Raw genomic sequence first — 18192 nt, forward strand, 5'->3', positions numbered from 1 at the left:
GATCACGCGAGCTATAACAAACAAATGATTGGCGTATAGCATCGGTAGATTGCCTCTAACACGTGAGGGCGTGATATCATTTTGAGATATAGGTGGTGTACAAATAGGAAGGCTAGTGAATAAATGATAACAGTGGTCGTGTAAAACTTGCATTACCTGAAACAAAAATAAGGGCAATGACCTAAATGTGCATGGGAAGAAGAATGTGCATTGGACAAAAGGGTAATAGAAAAAAGTGATCAAAGAATATGGACTAATTGTGAACCTCTCACAAAGTGTAGTTGGGTTATAGATAGGAGTTTATAAAAAAATATCTTTGAATACCTGAAATTTTTGGCTTCTCTATCATGACGAATTGGTTGGTGTCTAGGCACGTAATCGCGGTGATGTTCTGGATGAAGGCGGACTTCAGTTAGGTGCCAACTCGTTTGCTTGTGGTGTAGAACCTTCAACAATGTTAGTAATAACAACATCAATAAAAAGAGCGTCCCGACCAAAAAAACAAGAGCATCAACATCAAACATCTCTCACACTATCATTGTTTATCTTGAACATCTCGCTTTCCTCTACCTGAATTTGTTGCTATCTCTTATCACTCACATAATCCTTTTGATATGCTCTCATCCTCTTGTTTTGCCTCATCTCTTTCACCGACATCTTCCTTCGCCTACCGCCCCCCTATATACAATCATCCATGGCCCTCGGCACGATGCTTGGATCTTTGATGTGATTGCCGCCTTCTCCCAAGTCCACAAAGTTAGCTCTTGTACTTGCCTCCTCTCAAATTTTGCCTCCCTGTTTGAGATGGGGGTAGAGCATGTTTTGGACTATTTTTTAGAAAAATGGAAGCTTTTTTACAATAAGTGGAACTTTGATCTTGCAAAAAGGAGGGCAAGATGAAAATACATGGATCAAGTAAGATTACTCATGCCAACAGAAGTACTCTAAAGATCGTGAGAGGACATGGGAGATTTGGTAGGGCGCGCCTCAAAAAATGAGTCCAGTAGCAGATCAAGCGCGCAAGCTGCCATCAGTGATCAGTTTAAGGGCTCCATCAATCTACAAGCTTGGCTTTGATAGTAACTACTCAGCATTGTTGCTGTCGTCCGTTGGCTCGGGAGTTTGCTCACTTCGAGGCAGATGTCACTGTTAAAAATGTTGGGAAACATGCATGGAAAACAAAAACATTATGCACACGCAATGATCTATCAATGGAGATGCATAGCAACGAGAGGGAGAGTGTGTCTACGTACCCTCGTAGACCGTAAGCGGAAGCGTTTCACAGCGCGGTTGATGTAGTCGAACTTTCTTCGCGCTCCACCGATCCAGTACCGAACGTATGGCACCTCTGAGTTCTGCACACGTTCAGCTCGGTGATGTCCCTCGCCTTCTTGATCCAGCAAGGTGTCCAGGTAGTCGATGAGTTCCGTCAGCACGACAACGTGATGACGGTGATGGTGATGTGATCCTCGCACCGCGAGAATATGACCGGGGGTGTAAACTGTGGGAGGGGGGCGCCGCGCACGGCTAAAAATTGATGTTCTATGTTCTAGGCGCCCCCTCCCCACATATATATAGGTGGGAGGGAAGGAGAGGCAGCCAGGGGGCGCCCTAAGTAGGATCTGAATCCTACTTGGGGCTTCCCCAAGTGCCCCCCCTTTCCTTTTTCCACCGGAGAAGAAAGGAAGGGGGAAGAGAGAACGGAAGGGGGCGAACCCCCCCTTTTCCTTCTCCAATTCGGCCACATTCCAAGAGGGGGGGCGCCACCCCTTGTGGGCTGGTGTGCTCCCCTCTTATCGCCCATATGGCCCATATACCTCCCTCGGGGGTTTCGATAACCCCTCCGGTACTCCGATAAATACCCGATATACTCCGGAACACTTCCGGTGTCCGAATACTATCATCCTATATATTAATCTTTACCTCTCGACCATTTCGAGACTCCTCGTCATGTACATGATCTCATCTGGGACTCCGACCAACATTCGGTCACCAAAACACATAACTCATATAATACAATATCGTCATCGAACGTTAAGCGTGCGGACCCTACGGGTTCAAGAACTATGTAGACATGACCGAGACATCTCTTCGATCAATAACCAATAGCAGAACTTGGATGCTCATATTGGCTCCTACATATTCTACGAAGATCTTTATCGGCCAAACCATTATGACAACATATGTTATTCCCTTTGTTTATCGGTATGTTACTTGCTCGAGATTCGATTGCCGGTATCTACATGCCTAGTTCAATCTCGTTACCGACAAGTCTCTTTATTCGTTCCGTAATACATCATCCTGCAACTAACTCATTAGTAACTTTTCTTGCAAGGTTTCTTATGATGTGCATTACCGAGAGGGCCTAGAGATACCTCTCCGATACTCGGAGTGACAAACCCTAATCTCGATCTATGCCAACCCAACAGACACCTTCGGAGATACCTGTAGAGCATCTTTATAATCACCCAGTTACGTTGTGATATTTGATAGCACACAAGGTATTCCTCCGGTATCCTGGAGTTTCATAATCTCATAGTCAAAGGAATATATATTTGACATGAAGAAAGCAATAGTGATAAAACTAAACGATCAATATGCTAAGCTAACGAATGGGTCTTGTCCATCACATCATTCTCCTAATGATGTGATCCCGTTATCAAATGACAACTCATGTCCATGGTTAGGAAACCTTAACCATCTTTGATCAACGAGCTAGTCAAATAGAGGCTCACTAGGGACACAGTGTTTGTCTGTCTATTCACACATGTATTTAGGTTTCTGATCAATACAATTCTAGCATGAATAATAAACATTTATAATGAATAAGGAAATATAAAATAACAACTTTATTATTGCCTCTAGGCCATATTTCCTTCAGTCTCCCACTTGCACTAGAGTCAATAATCTGGATTACATTGTAATGATTCTAACACCCATGGAGTCTTGGTGTTGATCATATTTTTCTCGTGGAAGAGGCTTAGTCAATGGATCTGCTACATTCAGATCCGTATGTATTTTGTAAATCCCCATGTCTCCCTCCTTGACTTGATCACGGATGAAGTTGAAGTGTCTCTTGATGTGTTTGGTTCTTTTGTGAAATCTGGATTCCTTCGCTAAGGCAATTGCTCCAGTATTTTCACAAAAGATTTTCATTGGACTCGATGCACTAGGTATTACACCTAGATCGGATATGAACTCCTTCATCCAGACTCCTTCATTTGCTGCTTTCGAAGCAGCTATGTACTCCGCTTCACACGTAGATCCTGTCACGACGCTCTGCTTGGAACTACACCAACTGACAACTCCATCATTCAATATAATTACGTTTCCGTTTTGTGACTTAGAGTCATCCGGATCAGTGTCAAAGCTAGCATCGATGTAACCATTTATGATAAGCTCTTTGTCACCTCCATAAACGAGAAACATATCCTTAGTCCTTTTTAGGTACTTCAGGATGTTCTTGACCGTTGTCCAGTGATCCACTCCTAGATCACTTTGGTACCTCCCTGCCAAACTTATAGCAAGACACACATCAGGTATGGTACACTGCATAGCATACATGATAGAACCTATGGCTGAGGTATAGGGAATGACTTTCATTTTCTCTCTATCTTCTGTAGTGGTCGGAGATTGAGTCCGACTCAACTTCACACCTTGTAACACAGGCAAGAACCCTTTCTTTGACTGATCCATTTTGAACTTCTTCAAAACTTTATCAAGGTATGCGCTTTGTGAAAGTCCTATTAAGCGTCTTGATCTATCTCTATAGATCTTGATGCCCAATATACAAGCAGCTTCACCGAGGTCTTTAATTGAAAATTTTCATTCAAGTATCGTTTTATGCTATCTAGGAATTCTACATCATTTCCAATCAACAATATGTCATCCACATATAATATTAGAAATGCTACAGAGCTCTCCCACTCACGTTCTTGTAAATACATGCTTCTCTGAAAGTCTGTATAAAACCATATGCTTTGATCACCTCATCAAAGCGTATATTCCAACTCCGAGATGCTTGCACTAGTCCAGAGATGGATCGTTGGAGCTTGCACACTTTGTTATCACCTTTAGGATCGAAAAAACCTTCTGGTCGCACCATATACATCTCTTTTTAAGAAATCCATTAAGGAATGCAGTTTTGACGTCCATTTGCCAGATTTAATAATCATAAAATGCGGCAATTGCTAACATGATTCGAACATCGCTACGGGTGAGAAAGTCTCATCATAGTCAACTCCTTGAACTTGTCAAAAACCTTCTGCGACAAGTCAAGCTTTGTAGACATTACCATTACCATCAGCGTCAGTCTTGTTCTTGAAGATCCATTTATTCTCTATGGCTCGCCGATCATCGGGCAAGTCCACCAAAGTCCACACTTTATTCTCATACATGGATCCTATCTCAGATTTCATGGTCTCAAGCCATTTATCGGAATCTGGGCTCATCATAGCTTCTTCATAGTTTGCAGGTTCGTCATGGTCTAATAACATGACTTCCAGATCAGTATTACCGTACCACTCTGGTGCAGAACGTGCTCTGTTCGACCTATGAGGTCTAGTAGTAAATTGATCTAAAGTTTCATGATCATCATCATTAGCCTCCTCTCTAGTTGGTCTAGGCATCACGAGAACGAATTTGTCTGATGGGCTACTTTCCAATTCGAGAGAAGGTACAATAACCTCATCAAGTTCTACTTTCCTCCCACTCACTTCTTTCGAGAGAAACTCCTTCTCTAGAAAGTTTCCATTCTTGGCAAAAAAGATCTTGCCTTCGGATCTGTGGTAGAAGGTGTACCCAATTGTTTCCTTAGGGTATCCTATGAAGACGCACTTCTTCGATTTGGGTTCGAGCTTATCAGGCTGAAGCCTTTTAACATAAATGTCGCAACCCAAACTTTAAGAAACAACAGCTTAGGTTTCTTGCCAAACCACAGTTCATATGGTGTCATCTCAACGGATTTAGATGGTGCCCTATTTAACGTGAATGCAGCTGTCTCTAATGCATAACCCCAAAACGACAGTGGTAAATCGGTAAGAGACATCATAGATCGCACCATATCTAATAATGTACGGTTACGACGTTCGGACACACCATTACGTTGTGATATTCCACATGGCGTGAGTTGTGAAACTATTCCACATTGTTTTAAATGAAGGCCAAACTCGTAACTCAAATATTCACCTCCGCGATCAGATCATAGAAAGTTTATTTTCTTGTGACGATGATTCTCCACTTCACTCTGAAATTCTTTGAACTTTTCAAATGTTTCAGACTTGTGTTTCATTAAGTAGATATACCCATATCTGCTCAAATCATCTATGAAGGTCAGAAAATAATGATACCCACCGCGTGCCTCAACACTCATCGGACCGCATACATCGGTATGTATTATTTCCAATAAGTCATTAGTGATACGTCTCCAACGTGTCTACTTTTTCTCACGCTTTTCCTCTTGTTTTGGAATCTAATTTGCATGATTTGAATGAAACTACCCCAGACTGATGTTGTTTTCAGCAGAACTACCATGGTGTTGTTTTTGTGTAGAAATAAAAGTTCTCGGAATGGAACGAAAATTTTTGAGGATTTTTTATACCAATAATAAGAATTTCTGGAGCCAAGACCCACCGGAGAGGGGCCCCTGGGTGGCCACAACCCACCAAGGCGCGCCCCCTCTCCTGGCGCGCCCAGGTGGGTTGTACCCACCTGGTGGCCCTGCTGATGACCCCCCTGATACTATAAATTCACATTATTCTAGAAAAAATCAGGGAGAAAGAATTATCATGATCCACGAGACGGAGCCGCGGCCAAGCCCCGTTCTTCCTCGGGAGGGCAGATCTGGAGTCCGTTTGTGGCTCCGGAGAGGGGGATCTTCGTTCTTCGTCATCACCAACCCTTCTCCATTGCCAATTCCATGATGCTCCCCACCGGGAGTGAGTAATTCCTTCGTAGGCTCGCTGGTCGGTGAGGAGTTGGATGAGATTCATCATGTAATCGAGTTAGTTTTGTTAGGGCCTGATCCCTAGTATCCACTATGTTCTTAGATTGATGTTGCTATGACTTTGACATGCTTAATGCTTGTCACTTTGGGCCCGGGTGCCATGATTTCAGATCTGAATCGTTTATGAATTCATCATTATATCCATGTTTTAGATCTGATCTTGCAAGTTATAGTCACCTACTAAGGTTATGATCCGGCACCCCGGAGTGACAACAACCGGGTCCACTCCCGGTGATGACCGTAGTTTGAGGAGTTCATGTATTCACTATGTGTTAATGCTTTGTTCCGGTTCTCTATTAAAAGGAGGCCTTAATATCCCTTAGTTTCCAATATGGACCCCACTGCCACGGGAGGGTAGGACAAAAGATGCCATGCAAGTTCTTTTAATAATCTACGTATGACTATTTACGGAATACATGCCTACATTATATCGATGAACTAGAGCTAGTGCCGTATCACCATAGGTTATAACTGTCTCATGATGAATATCATCCAACAAGTCACCGATCCAATGCCTACGAATTTATCCTTATTGTTTCTGCGAAGTTACTACTGCTATCATCACTATTACACTTGTTACAAACTACTGCTATCACTGTTACTGTTACCGTTGCTACTGTCACTACTATCAAAACTATCAAACTACTTTGCTACTGATCACTTTGCTGCAGATAATTAATCTCCAAGTGTGGTTGAATTGACAACTCAGTTGCTAATACCTTCAAATATTCTTTGGCTCCCCTTGTGCCGAATCTATAAATTTGGGTTGAATACTCTACCCTCGAAAACTGTTGCGAACCCCTATACTTGTGGGTTATCAAGACCTTTTTCTGGCGCCGTTGCCGGGGAGCATAGCTATATTTTTTGAGTCACTTGGGATTATTATCATATTATCACTATGAAGAATCTAAAGGATCCAAAGACTAAGATTTATCCCTCTAAGACTAGGGAAGGTAAGGAACTGCCATCCAGTTCTGCTTTAGATTCACCTTCTGTTATGAGTAAACTTGCAACACCACCACATGCTATCAATTCTGATATGTCGCAAGTTATTGATGATGCTACTTCTACTATGAATGATGCTTATGATGATGCTAGTACCTTGCTTGATAATGATGATGTGCCACTTGGTGAATTTCTTGATAAACAAATTGCTAGAGTTATACAACATGATGTTGTTGAATCTGATGATGAGCTTGAAACTGAAACTCCTAAAACACCTGCTAGAACTAGCCTTCTTAGATATGAATTGCCTAAAATACCGGAAGGTTGTGTTATGAGTGAAGAAGCAGCTAGAGATATTCTTGCTTGTAATGATAGAGATGATCTAGAGAAATTACTACAAAATTATAAATAAAAATCTTTGAATGCTAGAATGAAATGTGATCCTAAGTTTGCTACTTCACCTATCTTTATTGATGATAAGGATTATGAATTCTCTGTTGACCCAGAGCTAATTAATCTGGTTGAATCTGATCCTTTCCATGGTTATGAAACTGAAACTGTTGTGGCACATCTTACTAAGTTGAATGATATAGACACCCTTTTTACTCATTATGAGAAAACTCGCTATTACTTCATTCTCAAATTATTTCCTTTCTCATTAAAGGGTGGTGCTAAATCTTGGTACAATACTCTTGCTCCTGGTTGTGTGTGTAGTCCCCAGGATATGGTTTATTACTTCTCTGAAAAATATTTTCCTGCTCATATGAAACAAGTTGCCTTACAGGAAATATGAACTTTGTGCAAACTAAAGAAGAGAGTCTCCCACAAGCTTGGGGGAGGCTTTCCCAGTTGCTTAATGCTTTGCCTGATCATCCTCTTAAGAAAAATGAAATACTTGATATCTTCTATAATTGACTAACCGATGCTTCTTGGGACTTCCTAGATAGTTGTGCTAGTTGTGTTTTCAAGGAACGAACTATTGCTCAAGCTGAAGAATTATTGAATAACATATTGAAAAATTACGATGATTGGACTATTCCTGAATCACTTCCTAAACCCACTTTGAAGAAGAGGGGTATATTATATCTCAGTCCTGAAGATATGCAAGAGGCAAAGAAATCTATGAAGGAAAAAGGTATTAAAGCTGAGGATGTTAAAAATTTACCTCCTATTGAAGAAATACATGGGCTTAATACACCACCAATGCCTAAAGTGGTAGAGGTAAATTCTCTTATGAAGTTTAATGAAAATGATAATCCTCACAATATGCATCCTAGTCAGTGCCTTTATGAGTTTGAAAACTATATTAGGAAACAAGATCACTTCAGTGCAAATGTTATGAAACAATTGAAATATAACTCTGATATGATTGCTCGCTTGAGTGACTTGTTATTTAGAATATCAAATGATGTTAGAGGTGTTTGAAAACATGCTTCTATGGTTCAAACCCAACTAGAACAAGTTGCTAAATCTCAAAGAGAATTGCTTGATGAAATGAATCGTAATATGTATGACTTTGTTGTTAGAGTTGCAACTAGAGGAGGTAAAATGACTCAGGAACCACTTTATCCCGAGGGACACCCTAAAAGAATTGAACAAGATTCACAAAGAGATAACACTAGTGCACCTAGTCCTTCTAGAAAGAAAAAGAAAAAGAAAAATGATAGGACTTTGCACACTTCTAGTGAACCTGAAATAGAGAAACCTCCTGATAATGAAAATGAAGTTTCTATCTCAGATGCTGAAACTCAATCTGGTAATGAACACTCACCTAATTATAATGAAAAAGATAATGATGAGGTTCATGAAGACTCTCAACCAACCAATGACAAGGAACCAGATAATGATGTTGAGATAGAACCACCTGTTGATCTTGATAACCCACAACCTAAAAATAAAAGATATGACAAAAGAGACTTCGTTGTTAGAAAACACGGTAAAGAAAGAGAACTGTGGGTTCAAAAACCTATTCCTTTTCCACCCAAGTCAACTAAAAAGAATGATGATGAAGAATTTGAACGCTTTGATGAAATGCCGAGGCTAGTCTTTTTGCGTACTCGCTTGACTGATATCCTGAAAATGCCTCCTTATGCAAAGTATATGAAAGACATCATCACAAATAAAAGAAAAATACCGGAAGCTGAAATCTCCACTATGCTTGATAATTACACTTTTAAAGATGGAGTACCTAAAAAACTTGGAGATCCGGGAATACCAACTATACCTTGCTCTATGAAAAAGAATTATGTGAAAACTGCTTTGGGTGATTTAGGAGCTGGTGTTAGTGTTATGTCTTTCTCTTTATATAAAAGACTTGACTTGAATAAAATCACACCTATTGAAATTTCTTTGCAAATGGCTGGCAAATCAACTGCCATACCTATCAGTATCTGTGAGGATGTGCTCGTTGTTGTTGCTAATGTTACTATTTTGACTGACTTTGTTATACTTGAGATGCCCGAGGATGACAACATGTCGATTATCCTTGCTATACCCTTCTTGAATACTGCAGGGGTTGTTATTGATTGCAATAAAAGCAAGGTCACTTCATATCAATGGTAATTAGCATACGGTGCACTTTCCGAAGAAACAATTCCAAGTGAATGGTATTAATGTTATTGAAAAATCTCCGACAATCACTATTGGAAGTTTTCAAATACCTTGACCTACTGTCAAAAAGAAATATGAAATACTTATTGTTGGGGAAACACATATCCCCATTGAGGTAACTTAGCGATTTACGAAAGTTCTTCGGTTTCATGCTAATTGAAAGTGGTTGTTAATAAGACTTGATCAACCTTATTAATGAATCATTTTTGAACGGTATGAAGTTGATGAATTTAGTAAGCACTACTTTCTGTCCCTACTTTCTATTCTTTGTTTTTATTAGTTAAATAAAATAAAATGCCATGTTTTGTCTGTTTTCTGAATTTCCCGTGCAATAAAAAATGACCCAAAAATAAAGTTCTCAAAATGCGCTGAAAATTTTATATGATTTTTTCCTGAATATTTAAGAATTTTTGGTGCAAACATAACCAGAGGGCGGTGCACCAGGTGGGCACAACCCACCTAGGCGCGCCAGCACCCCCTGGCACGCCCTGGGGGCTTATGGTCCCCACATGGGCCCCCTCACTTATCTCTTTAGCCCACATTGTCACCTACCTCCAGAAAAAAATCACTCTTGCTCTCTCTCCCGTGTTCTTGCTCATTTTGCTGCCAATTTCGATCTCTTTGCTCGAAGCTCCATTCCCGAAACTGTTACGGGAGATTGTTGCTTGGTATGTGACTCCACCATTTGTCCAATTAGTTTTTGTTTTAGTGGTTTATACTTTGAATAATTAGCTACTCTTGGTGCTGCTGTAGATGTGCTTGCATGTTGAATTCTTAGTGTTCTAAGTAGTTTGAATGCTTGCTATGGCCTCTATGTATCCCTATGAGTAGTTGCTACTAGTTTTATGAAGTTTTGTTAGAAAAATTTTGTGAACCAAAAATTCAGATTTTTATTCATAGGAAAAATTGTACGCGAACATGAATATCTTCAGGAAATATGGGCTCAAGGAAGAACTCCAAGGGTGTTATTGGGGAGTCTTCTGACAATGATCTCCACCTCGGAGGTTGGCAGAGGTACGGCCGTGCGAATGGCCGCACATCCCGTTCCTGCAAGAAGCTGGAATTCATGAGGAGTTCATGCAATTCATTGCCAATGCCGGTCTCATCGAATTCACCGCAGATGAGTGTGACCAGCACCAAATCCTCACAAATATGTCTGTTCAAAGCTTTACTTTCTTGCCTAGAAATAATCCTCCTGAAGTGAGCTTTGATTTATATGCTGAAAATCATCAGATACCACTTACTGAGTTTTGTGGCATATGCTTGATCCCTTCTGACGGGAGCTTGGCCGAGCCAAGGCCGACTGAGTTTTAGGATTTTTGTTGCACTTTGACAGTGGGTGATGAGAGGAGAGTGTCAGCCATCACTGCCGGTGGTTTACATTTTCCTGCTATTCGTTACTTTGCATATTTCATTACCAAATGCTTGCTTGCTAGGGAGAAGGTGGGTGCACTTAGTTCACCAGACCTTGTTGTTTTATGTCGTGCCATTGAGGGTGACAACACGTATACCTTGGGAGCTATCGTGGCTCGTTGCCTACACCTTAATAAATCTCAGGGTAAAATACATGGTGGTATTTATGCTACTCGTTTGGCGGCTCACTTCGAGGTTGAGATACGCCCTCATGATTTCCCTCTTACCACAGTTTACCTAGACCGTGCAACCATAGATCACCATCACTTTCTTACACATGATCGTCCTGACATTGCCATTCCTTATAACTTGGTCTATAACATTGACACTTGTGATGTTATCCCCTTGCCTGCACCTGCTTTGTTTGATTTTGTTGCCAGGGACGGATACCGGATTATGCCTGTAGACATCCTCGCCTACTAGAATGCTCACGCTGCTGCAGAGGCTGCACATGCACCTCCACGGTGGGATCAGTGGATGCCCGCTCCTCAGTAGTGGGATGAGTGGATGCCTGGTCCTCAGGATCCATACTACCCTCTAGGCTACTGATTTACTACCAAGTTAGGCCAAAAGCCTAAGCTTGGGGGAGTACGTGCCTCTCACCGACATTATATTCATGTTCACATATCATTCCATTTGTCGGTGTTTACACTTTTTCATTGTATCATCCATGCTTAGATTTATTTTCTTGCTTTCTTCCTGTGTGTTTGAAAAACTTTAGAAAAACCAAAAAAATTAGTTGTAGTTAATTTACTTTCTATGCATGCTTAGTAGTAGCACTAGAAAGAAAATCCAAAAAGATTTCCTTGTTCTTCTTTTGCTTGTTGGGAGCTTTCTCGTGTAAATAGTTTTTCTCGTTTTTGCTTATTATTTGCTTGTTGAAGAAAAACCAAAAACTCTAAAAATATTTCAGTGTGTTTCTCTGAATTTCTTTTCTTTTATTCGAGTTGTATCAAGGAGAAGACCATGATGAAAATGTTGACTGGCTCTCATTTGAATAATTGCTGAACTAATAAGAGCCCATTTTACCTTGTCTTCTCTTGTTGAATAAAATATTTTGCAGATTCCAGCTTAGTCCATGGCACTCTTGCACTATTATTATTTTCATATCATTCGGTCATGCAAGTGAAAGGCAATAATGACGACATTCGATGAACTGGCCGTGGCAAAGAGAAACTGGTATGAACTCGACTTGTCTTGTCTCTGTAAATATGTTAACCTAGTGCCCATGCTTCAGCCCATTATGATTAAACATGTTGCAATGACAATTAGATATTATAGTTTCTCATGCCATGCATAAGTAGCTAGGAGTTAATAATGATTTATCTTGGATATCAACATAGCGTTAAGATGATTGTGATGTAGTATGATGATACATTATCCTCCTCTGAATGTTCAAGTGGTTTGACTTGGTACATGTTCATGCATGTAGTTGAGTCGAAACCAACATAGCCTCTATAATGTTTATGTTCATGGTATTCATATCCTACTCATGCTAGTGTCTGATATTACTTATGCATAATGCCTGGTTATGATCGTTGTTGCTCTCTAGCTGGCCGCTTCCCAATCTTAAATTACTAGCCTTCGCCTGTACTAAGTGGGAATTATGCTTGTACATCAAAAACCTTGAACCCAGAGTTATTCCATATGAGTCCACCATACCTACCTACATACGGTATTACCCTGTCGTCCTAAGTAAATTTGCATGTGCCACCTCTAAAAACTTCTAAAAAAATTATCCGTTTTGTGTGCCTGGATCGTTCATGGAACGATAGGAGGTGGTCGATATCTTCCGTGCTAAGCATGTTATCCTCAGGTCGAGTGTTTATTCACTCGCCATCGCACGAGGAAATGGGCGGTAATAGGGATGCCCAGTCCCAAACTGCAAAATACAAAAAGAGTTCATCTCTTACACAATCAAACAAAAACTCCCAATGGAGTCAAAACCTTTACTTTCTACTTGGGGACCGCCACTAGCGTGCTTAGCATGGAAGATCTTGATAACTGATGGTCGTGAAGTGAATGAGAAGGGTGCATGTCTCAAAATATCATTTATCTCTATTTTAAAAACTAAGCTCTGGCACCTCTGCAAATCACTACTTCCCTCTGTGAAGGGACTTTCTATTTACTTTTATGTTGTGTCATCACCTTCTATAAACAAGCGCCTGAAACTGAGTAGAGCACATCGGTCATGATTTATGCATTGTGTATAGCTAATGTTGGGTGCATCATGACTGGATCTTTTCTACCATGAATTACAATGTTTAGTCGCTGCTTGAACTTCGGAGGTGCTCTGCATTTATGTTTTGCGGTCTCAGAAAGGGCTAGCGAGATACCATTATTGTCATATTATATCATGGTTGTTTTGACAACGTGTTGCTGTTCGAGATATCTTATTATTGCTCACTAGCAGATTATGTCATTGATATGAATCATTATAATCTATAAGAGTCATTGTTGACATGGTTAGTTATAATATTGGCTGAAAACCTGGGTGCTGTTTAAGCTTATTTATGCAAACAAGAGCAAAAGAGTTCGTAAAAGTTTTTATTTCTCACTTTTAGTTTATCAACTGAATTGCTTGAGGACAAGAAAAGGTTTAAGCTTGGGAGAGTTGATACGTCTCCAACGTATCTACTTTTTCTCATGCTTTTCCTCTTGTTTTGGAATCTAATTTGCATGATTTGAATGAAACTACCCCGGACTGACGTTGTTTTCAGCAGAACTACCATGGTGTTGTTTTTGTGCAGAAATAAAAGTTCTCGGAATGGAACAAAACTTTTTGAGGATTTTTTATACCAATAATAAGAATTTCTGGAGCCAAGACCCACCGGAGAGGGGCCCCTGGGTGGGCACAACCCACCAAGGCGCGCCCCCTCTCCTGGCGCGCCCAGGTGGGTTGTACCCACCTGGTGGCCCTGCTGATGACCCCCCTGATACTATAAATTCACATTATTCTAGAAAAAATCAGGGAGAAAGAATTATCATGATCCATGGGACGGAGCCGCCGCCAAGCCCTGTTCTTCCTCGAGAGGGCAGATCTGGAGTCTGTTTGTGGCTCCGGAGAGGGGGATCTTCGTTCTTCATCATCACCACCCTTCTCCATCGCCAATTCCATGATGCTCCCCACCGGGAGTGAGTGATTCCTTCGTAGGCTCGCTGGTCGGTGAGGAGTTGGATGAGATTCATCATGTAATCGAGTTAGTTTTGTTAGGGCCTGATCCCTAGTATCCACTATGTTCTTAGATTGATGCTGCTATGACTTTGCCATGCTTAATGCTTGTCACTTTGGGCCCGGGTGCCATGATTTCAGATCTGAATCGTTTATGAATTCATCATTATATCCATGTTTTAGATCCGATCTTGCAAGTTATAGTCACCTACTACGGTTATGATCCGGCACCCCGGAGTGACAACAACCGGGCCCACTCCCGGTGATGACCGTAGTTTGAGGAGTTCATGTATTCACTATGTGTTAATGCTTTGTTCCGGTTCTCTATTAAAAGGAGGCCTTAATATCCCTAAGTTTCTAATATGTACCCGCTGCCACGGGAGGGTAGGAGAAAAGATGGCATGCAAGTTCTTTTAATAAAGCACGTATGACTATTTACGGAATACATGCCTACATTATATCGATGAACTGGAGCTAGTGCCGTATCACCCTAGGTTATTACTGTCTCATGATGAATATCATCCAACAAGTTGATACGTCACAACTGTATCTATAATTTTTGATGTATTCATGCCATGTTTATAATATTTTTACATTATTTTGGTGTGATTTGGTTAGAAATAACCCGGACTGACGCTTATTTTAGCAGAACTACCGTGGTGTTGTTTTTGTGCAGAAATAAAAGTTCTCGAAATGCGCTGAAAATCAATTAAGATTTTTTCTGGAAAATATAAAAAATACTGGAACAAAAAGTTATCGGAGGGGAGTCCCGTGGGCCCCACGAGGGTGGAGGGCGCCCCCTGTGCCTCGTGGACTTCCCGTGGGCCCCCTTGCCTTGTTCTCGACGCCAACCTCTTGTATAAATCCCCAAACCTCTAGAAAATAACCTAGATCGGGAGTTCCGCCGCCGCAAGCCTCTATAGCCACCAAAAACCAATCGGGACCCTGTTCCGGCACCCTATCGGAGGGAGGATCCATCACCGGTGGCCATCTTCATCATCCCGACGCTCTTCATGACGAGAAGGGAGTAGTTCACCCTCGGGGCTAAGGGTATGTACTAGTAGCTATGTGTTTGATCTCTCTCTCTCTCTCTCGTGTTCTTGATATGGCACGATCTTGATGTATCGCGAGCTTTGCTATTATAGTTGGATCTTATGATGTTTCTCCCCCTCTATCTCCTTGTGATGAATTGAGTTTTCCCTTTGAAGTTATCTTATCGGATTGAGTCTTTAAGGATTTGAGAACACTTGATGTATGTCTTGCATGTGCTTATCTGTGATGACAATGGGATATTCACGTGATCCACTTGGTGTATGTTTTGGTGATCAACTTGCGAGTTCTGTGACCTTGTGAACTTATGCATAGGGGTTGGCACACGTTTTCGTCTTGACTCTCCGATAGAAACTTTTGGGGCACTCTTTGAAGTTCTTTGTGTTGGTTGAATAGATGAATCTGAGATTGTGTGATGCATATCATATAATCATACCCACGAATACTTGAGGTGACATTGGAGTATCTAGGTGACATTAGGGTTTTGGTTGATTTGTGTCTTAAGGTGTTATTTTACTACAAACTCTAGGGCTGTTTGTGACACTTATAGGAATACCCCAATGGATTGATCGGAAAGAATAACTTTGAGGTGGTTTCGTACCCTACAACAACTCTTCGTTTGTTCTCCGCTATTAGTGACTTTGGAGTGACTCTTTGTTGCATGTTGAGGGATATATGATCTAATTATGTTATCCTTGTTGAGAGAACTTGCACTAGTGAAAGTATGAACCCTAGCCCTTGTTTCGAAGCATTGCAATACCGTTTGTGCTAACTTTTATCATTAGTTACCTAGCTGTTTTTATATTTTCAGATTACAAAAACCTATATCTACCATCCATATTGCACTTGTATCATCATCTCTTCGCCGAACTAATGCACCTATACAATTTACCATTGTATTGGGTGTGTTGGGGACACAAGAGACTCTTTGTTATTTGGTTGCAAGGTTGTTTGAGAGAGACCATCTTCGTCCTACGCCTCCCACGGATTGATAAACCTTAGGTCATCCACATGAGGGAAATTTGCTACTGTCCTACAAACCTCTGCACCCAACAACGTCTACAAGAAGAAGGTTGTGTAGTAGACATCAAGCTCTTTTCTGGCACCGTTGCCGGGGAGGTGAGTGCTTGAAGGTATATCTTTAGATCTTGCAATCGAATCTTTTTGTTTCTTGTTTTATCACTAGTTTAGTCTATAAAAGAAAACTAAAAAATGGAATTGAGGTTGCCTCATATGCTTCATCTTTTTAATATCTGTCGTGAAAATAAGGATTCCGATAATTATGCCAAAGTGTTAGAAGAAGAATGCATTAAAATGTTTGGCACTAAATCTTTGGATGGTGAGCATGACTGCAATGTTGTTAGTATGAATTCTTTAAATATCCATGATGCTAATGATATGCAAAGCTACAAGCTTGGGGATGCTATGTTTGATGAAGATGATATTTTTTGTCCCCCAAGTTTTGATGAGCAAATTTATTATGATAAAAGCATCCCTCCTATCTATGATGATTATTGTGATGACATGTATGCTATAAATAATAATGATATCCATGAAACTTGTCATCATGATTTTAACTTTCAATTGGATTATGCCTCACATGATAGTTATTTTGTTGAGTTTGCTCCCACTACTATTCATGAGAAGAAATTTGCTTATGTGGAGACTAATAAAAATTCTATGCTTGTAGATCATGAAAAGAATGCTTAATGTGATGGTTATATTGTTGAATTCATTCATGATGCCACTGAAAATTATTATGAGAGAGGAACATATGCTTTTACATATTGCAATAATATCAAGTTTCCTCTCTACATGTTGAAAATCTTGAAGTGTTGCTTGCTTTACCTTCCTATGCAAGTTGATTCTTGTTCCCATAAATTGTTTGGTCACAAAATCCCTATGCATAGGAAGTGGGTTAGACTTAAATGTGCTTGTCATATGCTTCATGATGCTCCCATTATGTTTCAATTCTTATCTTTTATGTGAGCATCATTGAAATCGTCATGCCTAGCTAAAAAGGCATTAAAGAAAAGCGCTTGTTGGGAGACAACCCAACACCTTTACCTACTGTTTTTGTGTGTTAACATGATTAAGCTAATGTAGTAATCATGTTTTATAGCTTTTGTTTCAATAAAGTGCCAAGTAAGACCTTTGGGATGATCTATGGTGATAGTTGATTTGATCTTGCTGAAAAACAGAAACTTTTGCACTCAGGAAAACAATTCTCGTTTTTAACAAAAGCGTGATAAAATACTTATTCTTTTTGAAGAAGATTAATGAACAAATTTCTCAGGTTGTCCTAATTTTTTAAGAATTTTTGGAGTTATATAAGTATTCGAGAGCTACAGATTACTACAGACTGTCCTGTTTTTGACAGATTCTATTTTCGATGCATAGTTTGCTTGTTTTCTAGTTTCTATGGCTTATATTGCTTAATATAAATTTTAGAAATGATAAGGTACAGTAGGCATCATGTGAGAAAAATTATGAATCTTGTCTTGACAGTACCTAAGTGGTGATTTGCTTTCTTATACTAACAGAGCTTACGAGTTTTCTGTTAAGTTTTGTGTTGTGAAGTTTTCAAGTTTTGGGTAAAGATTCGATGGACTACGGAATAAGGAGTGGCAAGAGCCTAATCTTGGGGATGCCCAAGGCACCCCAAGGTAATATTCAAGGACAACCAAGCATCTAAGCTTGGGGATGCCCCGGGCGGCATCTCCTCTTTCGTCTTCGTTTATCAGTAACTTTACTTGAGGCTATATTTTTATTCACCACATGATATGAGTTTTGCTTGGCGCGTCATTTTGTTTTATTAGGATTTTCTTGCTATTATTTAGATTAATGTTTTGCATCTTTTAGTTCAATAAAAAAGGTCAAGTATAGCCTTTAGCATGCTTATTTTTCAAGTCTATACGTTTCTGTTTTAAAAACAGAAAGTTTGCTGTTATGTTTTGAATATTTATGAATAGTAAGAACATGATAAAATCTGGAAATT

Source organism: Triticum urartu, chromosome 6 (assembly GCF_003073215.2).
Source record: "Triticum urartu cultivar G1812 chromosome 6, Tu2.1, whole genome shotgun sequence".
NCBI classification, from domain to species: Eukaryota; Viridiplantae; Streptophyta; class Magnoliopsida; order Poales; family Poaceae; genus Triticum; species Triticum urartu.